Genomic DNA, 12,169 nt, shown 5'->3' with positions numbered 1-12,169 from the left:
AATGTGTCACCACACAGCTGCATATGCACACAGTGAGCGGGATGAGTGTGTCACCACACAGCTGCATATGCACACAGTGAGCGGGATGAGTGTGTCACCACACAGCAGCATATGCATGCAGTGAGCAGGATGAATGTGTCACCACACAGCTGCATATGCACACAGTGAGCGGGATGAGTGTGTCACCACACAGCTGCATATGCACACAGTGAGCGGGATGAGTGTGTCACCACACAGCTGCATATGCACACAGTGAGCGGGATGAGTGTGTCACCACACAGCTGCATATGCACACAGTGAGCGGGATGAGTGATCACCACACAGCTGCATATGCACGCAGTGAGCGGGATAAGTGTGTCACCACACAGCCGCATATGCATGCAGTGAGCAGGAAAAAGGCGCCAGGGGAGTGAGGAGTAGCTCAATGGTGGATCACGGATGCTTAGCATGTGTGAGGCCCTGGTTCGACCCCTAGCGCTGGAAATTTAAAAAGATATCTGAAGCTGGGCATTGTGGCAGAAGCAGGTGGATCTCTGTGAGATGGAGGCCAACCTGTCTACACAGCAAGTTCCATGACAGCCAGCCACACAGAAGGGGGGGGGGAGTGGGGAGGGAAAGAGACTCTATCTCAAAACAATAAGCAAAAACAACGTGATCTGATGCATATTTTCATAGTCTTCCATTACATCGCAGAAAAAACTCCTTGGGAAGTTCTACTATCCTAGGTAACCGTCATGTTCAGCATGTTACCAACATCATGGTATTTCTTAGACAACAGATTCTCTTAGCTATTACAAACACATTTTCTACATCACAGGAAGAGGTATAAACCCACAACTGAAGGTAACTGTAAAATAATCTTAAGGAGAAACTATGAAGAACTAACTGTCCAGGGGACTCCAAGGTTCTGCCCCACTTATCCCATTAGAAATGAACTGTAAACTTTTCCCCTTTGTCTTCTACAACACTGCCAGGCACGACTCAGCTGCTGCATGCATGCCAGGACACGGGGATATATGGTATGAATGCGGCCCCACACACTTGTGGCTGATGCCGTGTCTCAGAGTCTGAAGTTTGGACACTTGCTAGCAGACTTGCCTCAGTTCACCTAATCTACCATATCATCAGATTCCTCTGATGACGTTCTCACTAATAACATCAAATAAAAATGTTACAATTAATATCTTAATTGGCTATCTGCATTCAAAGAACATTTTATTTATCTGAAACTGTTTCATACTTAAACACGCCAGTGAGATAAACACTACATCTTCATGTGTTATAAACATGGGGAAGAAAACAGGCCCAAAGAACTCCCCTTGCTCAATGTAACAAAACTGTCAGGAAAAAACAATTACAACTGGAACTCAAACTATAAGCCTTGTCCGCAGATCACATGACCTCAGTAAATCTAATTATTTATGCCATGTCTCAGCTTTCTCAAAAGCTAGAGAAAAGGCTTTTGAGATCTTTGCCCGGCATCTGCATCAGAACTGAGTTCTATTGTAGTCCCAGAAACAAGGGTTCAAGTGTTGTTTTCTGTGACTTTTCTAGTCACACACATACCATGTAATACCCATTCATAGCTAAAGATTTCCCACTAAATGTTTTCTACTGAACTGACTCCATCTTTAAATCCTGCACCAGGCTTTACAGATGCATAAGAAGTCTGAAGCCTTCCTGATCTAACGCTGATTTTTCTAATTGATGCGCTTTAGAGTTAGAGCCATTATGCCAGTGAACACTGTTTGTGCCCTAAACCTTTTCCAGACCACATATTAGCAAACAATGAGGAGGATTCAGTCCAAATGAGATCTCCAGTTCTAACACACAAATGCACTAAATCACTTCAAAGAAATAATGTGAAGAGTAATGGATTTTATGGTCCCAATCCCATTCCTTCAGCTTTTAAATCTCATTAAAAAGTCATCAAAGCTCTTCAAAGCATATGAATTCATCCGACAACCTCATCCCAATGTCTCCAAGACTGGAACAACAACACTCAAGTTAGGCATCTAGATTTCCCAGCGGTCCTTCTTTTACTTTGAAATCATTTCCAAAATAACTAGTGAAAATAAACAAGCAATGATCAGATGGTATTCAGCCATTATGCGCTGAGAACTTGATTCTGCTTCACAGATCTGGGCTTCTGATCTCAGACATATCATAACTAAGGCAAGGGTTTCCTCATAGAACTCTCCTACCACAGCAGGCCGGGTCATCAGGCCCAAACCAGTGGGGCCACCGAACAGGACCATGACCCCACATTTTGTTATGATCATCCTAAGTATTTTGTCATAGTAGCAGAAAGTTAATGAACACATCAATTGAGGTAAAATTAATTACAACCCAGGAAGATCAGACAGACGTTCAGAAAGAAATGGTCAAACGAAGTTAGATTTCAATTTTCTGACATTATAGGATCTTGCAGTTTTAACACATTAAGATAGGACACATGTTTATACGACAAACTGAACATGCCGAAATGCAAAATGCAGCAAAATCATTCAGATGTTTGTGTAGGGCACATTCACAGCGACAGAACTGTGAGATGGCCTGAGCAGGCAGCAGGGAAAGAACCTGGGAGCATTTGGGAGGAAGGGTTCTGGCTAACTGTTTTCTACTCTGTATCAGGATGGCCCACATCCCACAAAGGTTTATTTATTGGGATTTTATGGGTCTTTCTGTCACAGTGTTGGCCAGCCCCAAACGTCCTCATACTGGTGAGGTAGCTGGTACTAACACTTGAACCTACACAGTTCTCTGCTCAAACAAACTACTTATCAGGGAAGTCTCAGGCTAGTCCAGGAGAAGGGAAAGACTGTTTCTTTTCTCAGGCTGTTCTTTTCTATGCTCCAACAGTCTCCTGGTCATAAATGACTTACATGTTTTCTACATGTAAAGCACACTAACCCTCCTGCAAAAGTTTTACACCACCATGAAATCGAGTTCAGACTTGAAACCAGGATGCTCTGGGTGAGCGGATGGAGGGGTACTGCCTTAACTTACTTGCAAGTTTCTATTGAGAGTCTTACACATGTACCCTTACTTTTATTTTTTACTGTGAAATCAAGTGCTTCTGACAGTATTGCCCTGAATCTAGTGTTTGCACCTGAGGTCATTTCTTTTTTAAGCCCTTTTGTGAGGTGCAGAATCAAGGAATAAAAAACAAACAAACAAAAACCACTTTATTTAGGATCCTCGACAATTTTAGACAGGAAATATTTCCTCTAAATCCTGCTTAAAACCTGCACATTCCTTAATCCTCTTCCCTCGTAACCCTTGGATCACTGTGTCTAGAAAAGGAGTCTCCAGTGTTCCTCTGAGTGTTCCATGTAGGTGATGGTTTGTTGAACTTCTGTCCATACAAAACAAGGACACAGTTCTACTAAGTAACAGCTTCCTTTCTGGCCCTCGACCGCCATGAAGACGATTTTCACGAGCTTCTCTGCCAGCTGCGCCCTGTGCCGGCGCCACACATTTCATTATGGTAGCACCGCATTTCAAGATACCACTTTCTTTTTCTTTGGTTTTTTTGAGACAGGGTTTCTCTGTGTAGCTTTGGAGCCTTTCCTAGAACTCACTCTGTAGCCCAGGCTGGCCTTGAACTCACAGAAATCCGCCTGGCTCTGCCTCCCGTGTGCTGGGATTAAAGGCGTGCGCCGCCACCGCCCAGCTTCAAGATACTACTTTCTGCCATTGTTACTTGGTCTGTCAAAAAACACACCAAATCTCAGTATCTAAAATAAACATGCCATTATTTCCCATGATTTTGTCAAATAATGACTAATTCTATTCCACATGGTGTCTGCTGGGATGCTGGGATGCCTGGAAGTCCCCCATGCCCCAGCCACAGGGCTGCATTTGGACCACTGTTGTGACCCAGAGCCCAGCCTGGGCTTTTTGCTGAGGCCCTCCCAATGTCCAAGAGGTTCTGTAGACTGACCATCAACGGAGTTGATTTTAGGAAGAAATCTCGGGTCACAGATTCAGAAGGTCTATGTCATTTGAGGCTCTACCTCAGAGATCACGTTAGCACAAAAACCAGGGTCTTAATCCACCGTGGAATGCTGTGACCACTCAGGGAGGGAACAGGGCCTCAGAAAAGAATTCTTTGAGAGGGATCATTCTACTCTGGTGAGTGCAGAACAGAATTGCTGCAGAGGTGTGGAAGGATGTTCAGATCAGGAAAGGCAGGGAAGGAAATATTCTGTGGGCACAGGGGTCAGAGTTTCTGTCAACAGAAAGAGCATATAGAGACAGGTACTGGTCACCAGGCAATTCCCTGATGAGTTTGTGAAGCAATCATAAATAAGAATAAGCAATCTAGATAAAAATTACTTTATTCACTGGAAGCCCCAGGAGAAAAGTACTGAACAAATAAAATTAAGTTGAATATGAAAGACATAAGCTAAAATTACTGAATGAATACAATCCTGAAATCCCAAAGAACCTGACTTGGTTTGTTTTTTGTTTCTTTGGCAACAAGGTCTCACTATGTGTCTTTGGCTGGCCTTGATCTCAGAGATCCACCTGCCTCTGCCTCCGGAGAGTTGAGATTAAAGTGTTCCATTGCATCTAGCTCTAAGTTGTTTTGAAGGTTAAGGAATGCTGCTTTACTCTGTTTCTACAAGCTACAGAATATATCATATATTAACGTTAGGTGATGGTCTGTCTTGGAAATATCATACATTGGTAATGCTTTTAGTAGGCAACTATATTATCTACTTTGAGTCTAAAGCAAACATTGGTTTTTGGCTTTGGAGTTTTTATTGAGGCAGGGGCTTGTTACGTAGCCCGGGTTAACCTGGGTCTCATGATCCTCCTGCCTCAGTTTCCTGCATGCTGTGATGATAGTCAAGAGTGATTACATGGACTCTAAAATTTTCTGTTCAGAAGCTGGAGTTATACTATTGGAAGGGTAATTTACTGGTGGGTGGATAATTCTCACAGAGATGGTATAAGAAGGCAATCTGAATCCTTCATTATTGCTCATTATTTTTAAAAATATTTTACTGGCCGACTCCCCCAAACCCTAGAGTAAGGAAAGCCATAATAAAGTGGGGCCACACCCAGGCTCTCCACAGTCTCTTATGAGTCACATATTCTCCTTTCAGGTTACCGTGCAGAGAACAGAGGCCATCAGTCAGGAACTTCTCATCCGTCTACACCCTTCACAGAGCAGTCACGTGGCCTACAGAAACCAGAGTCCACTCTTTACTGGATAAATAAGAAACAGTTCGGAGCAGTTAGGTCTCCACAGACACAGGTAACAGAACCTGGGTTCTGGCCTAGGGCTGAGTTGGAAAACACTGATAATCGTCTTCCTTAGAAACACATAGCTGCAAATATACTCAAGAAAGCATTTGTTATAATCCCTTTTGAAGTGTAAAAAAATGAGAGATTTTAGATCTGGAATAGACAAGCTAATACACTCGAAAAATACTTAAAGCCTGATGTCGTCACTCCTTCAAATCCTTTCTCTGGGTTTACACGTGTCTATTCAATTTCAGAGAGCAGGCATGCCAGAATGAGGCAGAGCAAGAGCAGCCGTACCTCTGCCCTCCTGGGACCACAGTCCTGCTGTAGAGAGGACATGGAGAGTGGACAGCAGGATAGCATCTTCTCCAGACTTCGTAGTGACCGAATGAGTGGGACAATGGGGTAAACCTGGAAGATTCTGAGTGGCTCGTATGTAAACAACACGCGCAAAGGGAATGCGTGGAACATTCCTGAACAGGAGCACCGGTCAAAGAAAGCTCAGAGGTTAGCAGCTCATGCTCCAAATATTGACAATGCCTGCCATGTACCAACGGACCCAAGTCGTAGGGAAATACAGGCATACAAGACAGATGATGAGCTGTGGAAGGATCTCAGTGGAAGGATGTTTGCCCTGGGTGCAACCCTCAGCTGATGGCGTTCGTCTCTGCTCTTAGGTATTTTACTGAGTAGGGAGAGGAGGACTAATAACCAAGCATACAGACACGGCGAGATCAAAGCACTGAGAAGACTGTGAACCTCAAGGAGGATGGCTTGCTTGGAGGACGATCGTTAGAAGAGAGATGAAAGGAAGTCAGCGCTCCTCACTCAGCCCCACTGAGGAAGATCATCCCCGGCAGAGAGGGCCGTTAAGTTTGGGAGGCGTGGGGGTCAGACAGGGGTGCACTTCGACTAAAGCCAGGAGCCTGGGACGGGAGGAGAGTGACAGGAAGTCTGCAGCCAAGGCAAGAAGTCTGGACATGAAACAACCGAGAAGTGATGGAGAGGCCCCCAAACGGCCAGGAGCAGCAGAGCATCGAAACCTGTTCCAAGCTTTTAACGACCCGGGAAGCTCAGCAGATCGGCGGCGTGGAAACACAGGCCCACCACGTGGATTTTTACTTTTGTGTAAAAAAAGTTTCCAGAATGGAATGATGACAATCTCACTGCCTTACCACCGAGTCTCTTGAACCCTGCCTGGGTTCAGAGATGGGTGACAAAGTGTTGTAATTGTGACTCTGGAGTCCTGCCGCTGAAGTCAGTGAGTGACTTCACCTCCCATCATTAATGTCAAAAGCTCGGCCACAGAGCTAACTGAAGGCAGATCTTCCAGAATTATGAAAGAGGCGCAATGTCCGCCTGACCAAACACGTACAGGTCTTGCACTTCTGACTTGCTCACTCACGTACTTATAGAAACGTGGCAAATGGGCTGACTGAATTTAAACTTGGGAGCCGAGCACGGAGCTCACTTGGTCCAGTGTCTACCCAGAATGCACAGGGCTAGGTTCAATCTCCAGCAGGGCACAGAGGCACGGTGGTGCACGGCTGAAATCCCAGCACTGGGAGGGTGGGGCCAGGAGAGTCAGGAGTTCAAGGCCTTCCTTGGCTACACAGTGAGTTTGGGATCAGCCTGCCTTACAAGAGGCTGTCTCAATCAGTTAACCCATAAAACAACAAAAAGGATAACGTGCCCAAATAAAACACGTATGCATGGAGTCTAAATCTCTCACAGATTATTATATTCCTTCAATCTTTAGTGGTTAAAAAAAAGTTACCAATTGAACATACACATTTCTGCCTACAAAACCCACAAAGGGTAGGCAGATGACATTTTAATTAAAATAACACAGATTTAAATTTCTGCTTAACCAGTTTAAAAATATCAAAGTGACTTTACTGAAAACATCTGTAAGTACGGCAAACTTTTCCAGTATTCTTTTTTGCCCCAAGCTACCGACTAAATTATAATAATCTTTGCCATGTGTTTACAACTGGAAATGTTCATCTTACCCTATGAATGCTGGTCAACCGGAAACTCTGCAATTAGTTTTGATCTGAGGAATTCCTGAAGAGAAATCATAAGCATATTGTTATATTTTATGCATCCTAGGACTACAAGACCATTTTCCACATACATGGTTCTCAAATTTTGTGAAACACACAAAAAACCAACTTTTCAAAAGCACGAGTCACAGACAGCTTCTGACCTTTCAGCGAAAGGTGAGCTGACACTCGGGGAGACCATCAAATCATGGTCTCCTTACGGCAGAATTCACAAAATGTGGACACAGTTCATTTTCAGAGAATGAAACATTGTATCCAAGGCATAACTCCTTATTTTATTTGTCTCTTATGAGTAAAAATATCTTTGAGGCAGTTTTCTCCGTTGAGTTTGCTATTTGGTTGCTCCTAGCCTACAGTGTACAGAGAGGCCACCGTAAAGCTCCATGGCGTAATTTCCAGGTTTCCTTTCAGACACTTATGGGCCTTTTCATGTTAAGTTTCCAGGAATCATGTCTGATAATGCCTTTATAAACGTGTCACGGTTTTAAAAACCATTCCCTGTTTATTACTAATAATGCCACAAACATCTCTGAACTAGGCTCATGACACCCCTCCCCTTTGGGAATTGAACCGAGAACCTTGTGCCTGGTAAGCAAGTGCTCTACCATGGAGCTACAGCCTCTTCTTCAGCCCTGTTCATGTGATTCTTCTGTACAGAATCCTAAAATGAGAGCACTAGCCCAAAACCAAACATTTAGTCTCTTATAAGTAATGTCAATCAATGCGTCCTGCCCCCCCCCCACAATGTTACACCAAAATTTTTTCTTGTAGGAAGTATATCATCAGTTGATTTCTGAACAGATTAGGAGTTATCAATGAAACTGCATTATAAAGAAAACAAACAAACAAAAAAGACAAAAAACAAACCAAGACCTTAACTAATTCAACACATGAAAAAGAACCTTGCTGTTGCTTTACTTTGCCTGCTTTTAAAGGTAGGTTGTACAACCCGTCATGTTTAGTGAGTCCGATTCCTCTTCTCTATTCAAATTCACCCAAACCAGAAATGTCTCTGTCTCTTGTCGAAGACACAGATGTAGAACTCAGTGGAGGCTCTCATAATGACTACTTGTCATCTCGGGGTGAAGCCATCGATGTCAACTAAAAGCAACCAAGCAGCGTGGCTCAGTTTCTTTATCCAGGCTAAGCGCATCATTCCGACTAATTTTAGAAACTGTAGCCAAAGTTATCCTTTTTCTTCCTCCTCAGCAGAACACAAAAGTACTGAGCTGGGAGAATGAAATGTGAAAATCCTAAATGGCAAAGCTGCTCAGAATAGAATAGATCGTGCACTTCAGGCAGGATAAAATGGGGACAAAGACCGTCCCAGCAATTCTGACAGGCCAGCTGCAGAGGCCGGCAGCTTGGCTCTCCAGCTCACTATGCTAATGAGTTACCTAACTAGCTTCATGCATACCCCTCCGGGGCAGAGGCAGCACACATGTTTGTCCTTCACAAGAAAACTCCGCCCTGCGACAGCCTAAGCATGGACTCTGGCAGCTGGAGAGGCCAGGCGGCTGAGACTCTTCCCACCTGCCTTCTAAACGCCCTGTTCAGAAATTCCTTCTAAGGGATGTAGAAGAAAATCCTCATCCGCCTAAATGACTCATGACTAAGGATCAGTTTTCTGGTAGAGAAAGGGAAGGCCCCAAGGCTATCCTGCCGAGGGGAGGAGTCCGGATGCTCTTGCTCTCCTCTGGTCAGTGGGGATGGCAGAGACTGACAGGACACTCCTGCGTAGTAGAGCAAAGGGCAGCCACACAGTCCGGGAATCTAAACACAGCCTTGCATACGTTTGAACCTATCTTGTCGTGACGGGTGCAAAAGAAAACTGTAAGATGAAAGATGGAGGGAAAATCAAGAACCTTTCTTTTGCCTTTTTTGTAATGGTGGGGGTCGAACTCACAGCTTTGACCAGGCTAGGCAAGTGTTCTACCACCGAGATACATTCCCAGTCCAGAGCTCACAATCTCCATGGATCTAAAACACGATCCCGTGACATCACTATGCACACTGCATTTCTGAAATGGCAGGAACTCCAACGCTATACTCTATCTTGTGCAATCTACATTTTAGGCTCTGATTATGTAAAATCAGGCTCTCACACAACACTGATTAGAAAAGTTCCAAAAAAAAAAAAAAAGGCTTAAAAAGGGACACTTCAGCTGGGCAGGGTGATACAGCCTTTAATCCCAAGCACTCAGGAAGCAGAGGCAGGCAAACCTCTGAGACTGAGGCCAGCCTGATCTACATTCCATTGCCTAACCTGCCTCGAGGTCCCTCGACACCATCTCTGTGAGCTGCACTGCCCTCGCTGACTAAGTTCCTGGCTCTGTTTCTCTCACACACTGCTTTATGGTACACGTTAAACTAATGTCTCAAGTCCCTTGAGGACTAATGCACTCTCTGGTTTATCTGGATCCCAGAAATCCATCCCAGAGTATTTTCCATGGCTAGATGAAAGGGTTTTGATAGAACCTGCAAGAAGATATGGAATATGGCTGTGACTTCCTTCTGGTCAGTTGAGATTCCGAGACCTGACAGAAGGGGGAGTTAAAGGGGCTTTTTTCCTGGATTGTTCCCGTCCAGCCCTTGGCTACTCCTCTTAAAATGTTGTGACGGGGCTGGAGTGAAGTTTCAGGGGTTACAAGCACCAATGGCTTTTCCAGAGGACTGGGTTCAATTCCCAGCACACACCAAGATTCTGAACTGTAGTTCCAGTTCCAAGGAGATCCGATGCCCCCTTTTGGCCTCTGCTCACATGTGGTGTACAGACAAAAATGCAGACAAAACACTCAGACACACAAAATGATAAAATGCTTTTTTTTTTTAAATGCAAAGAAATAGAGAAGAATGGTCTGAAGTGGCACTGAAGTCAGTCTACCCCAGTGATAAGTGCTTAGGCAACCTCGTGGGGCCCCATGTCTGGTCTGACTGCCTGAGAGTATGTAGAGTGTCGTTTCTGTGACTGCATCACACCAGACCACAATGGATTTCATTACCCAGTTAGGGACCCAGAGTATGTAGACGGCTTGGCTCTCAGAAGGACACGTGAGCAGAGGCAGGCCACACATACAGTATGTCAGGGGAGAAAGGAAGGGGTAGGCCTTGACAGAGCCGGGGGTATTTGCATCACCCACAGCAGGCGCAGTCAACAGAGGCAGAGTCGACCCTCCAGGACGCATACTGGCCAAGTACCCACCCACGTGACAGCTCACAAGTCTGAGAGCAGGGCTGCTCTCAAACTCAGCGTGACCGGTACGTTTTATTGACGGCATGTCATTCTGAATCAACGATGGGCTACTGGATGAGTGTCATGGCATTCCTAAACGACCTTAACATCTTACAAATTAGGACTTCATAATTATTCTTTTGCATGAGTTGGCCTTATGATACAAGAAGGAAAACACTGAGATGAAATGAGAGCAAGTTATTATCCAAGTCAGAATATTGTCTGTCACGCTAAGCTGTGCTTAATTCTTAGCCTGCCTTCTTCCTCCAAGACCATACATTCTGGGGGGCCAGGAACTCTGCTTGTTATCTCAGGGCCTGCCAAACACTATTTGCTCCTAAACATTGTAATTTCACAACTCTGTGAGCTAAGACAAAGCTGACAATGCTGCATGTCCTCAGGATAATTTTAGTCTCTTACAGCAAATCACTTCCTGCGTGATTACTGTGAGGAAGGCTGTGTCTGCTACAATATACTCTTGAAACAATACCAAACATCAGATGTCATAAGTTTCAATAAGCCTAGCATTGAGTTTAAGGTAATAAGGCAAAGGTTCAATGTTCACCTATGGATAAATGACTACAAAACATAAAAGTCACACACTTCTTTTTGGTTTTGAGACAGGGTCTCATATAATCCACAATGGCCTCAACCTCAATACATAGCCAAGGCTGACCTTGGACACCTGATCTCCCTGCCTCCACCTCTGAGGATTAGGATTAAAGGTGTATATCATCTTACCTGATGCTGAGGTGGTGGTGCTAAGGACTCAGGGTGTCATGGATGCTGCCGACTGGGCTATTATTTCCAGCCCACAAGATATTTATAATGAGCACCAATACCTGACTTCCCCAAATCAGTAGTTATACCACACTTCATGCTTCTTACCTTTAGGAATCTGATATTGCACTGCTGTTAAAGTACATCACAGATACCTGATGATGTGCTTAATTGCCTCAGCCTTTGAGCTGTTAGAACTAAGAGCTCGGGGTGCAGGACAAGGTCTAACATACAACAGTCTCAACAATTACCTGCTGAGTGGAGAGGGCTGCCAGGGTTAATAACGTAACCATTTAGTGTGTACTTGGTCAAGAATGGCGCCTTGACTCCACAGGTAATAAAGCTGAATAAGTTAGTCACTTTTCTATTCCTATGATAAAAAACCACGACAGAGGCAACTTAAGGAAGAATGAGTTTATTTGGGCTTACGGTTCTCGACAGTACAGTTAAGAGTCCACCGCAGCAGGGAAGCACAGGAACATCAGATAAGGCAGAGTCAGACACCGAAAGCTCACATGCAGGAAGCAGAGGCCTTAGGCTCTGAAAGCCAAACCCAGTGGCAAACTTTCTCTAGCAAGGCTGCACCTCCTAAACTTCCTCTGACAGCATCACCTACTGGGGGCCAAGGGTCCAAATGCTTGAGACCAGAGAGGACATTTCTCATTCAAACCACAAGAGTAAAGATCAGAGAAACTCAGAAACTTGTTCAGTCAAGTTCAAAAGCAAGCCCGGAATTCACATTGGCTCTGAGGACATCTACTGCACAGCCCCTCCAAAAGCGCTGTATGAGAGTTCCACATGGATGTGACCTCTCTGTCTCGCCTCTCTTCTC

General features: G+C 44.6%; 1 protein-coding gene across 5 annotated transcripts in view; it reads right to left on the bottom strand.

The window, feature by feature from the left end:
- The window catches only part of Lrrc8b (leucine rich repeat containing 8 VRAC subunit B), a 70,161-nt gene that overhangs the window by 17,160 nt on the left and 40,832 nt on the right, over positions 1-12,169 (bottom strand). For 4 of the 5 annotated variants that reach the window (XM_028867332.2, XM_028867329.2, XM_037209260.1 and 1 more), the window contains one exon: positions 7,272-7,326. The exons of the other annotated variant lie outside the window; for it this stretch is intronic. The gene's annotated coding sequence lies outside the window, so the exon portion shown is untranslated. The remainder of the gene's footprint in view (positions 1-7,271; positions 7,327-12,169) is intronic. 5 annotated transcript variants of the gene reach the window in all.

Source organism: Peromyscus leucopus, chromosome 10, assembly GCF_004664715.2.
Source record: "Peromyscus leucopus breed LL Stock chromosome 10, UCI_PerLeu_2.1, whole genome shotgun sequence".
NCBI classification, from domain to species: Eukaryota; Metazoa; Chordata; class Mammalia; order Rodentia; family Cricetidae; genus Peromyscus; species Peromyscus leucopus.
Note: the sequence above shows the minus strand (reverse complement) of the source record. Positions and strands in the feature narration are given on the sequence as shown.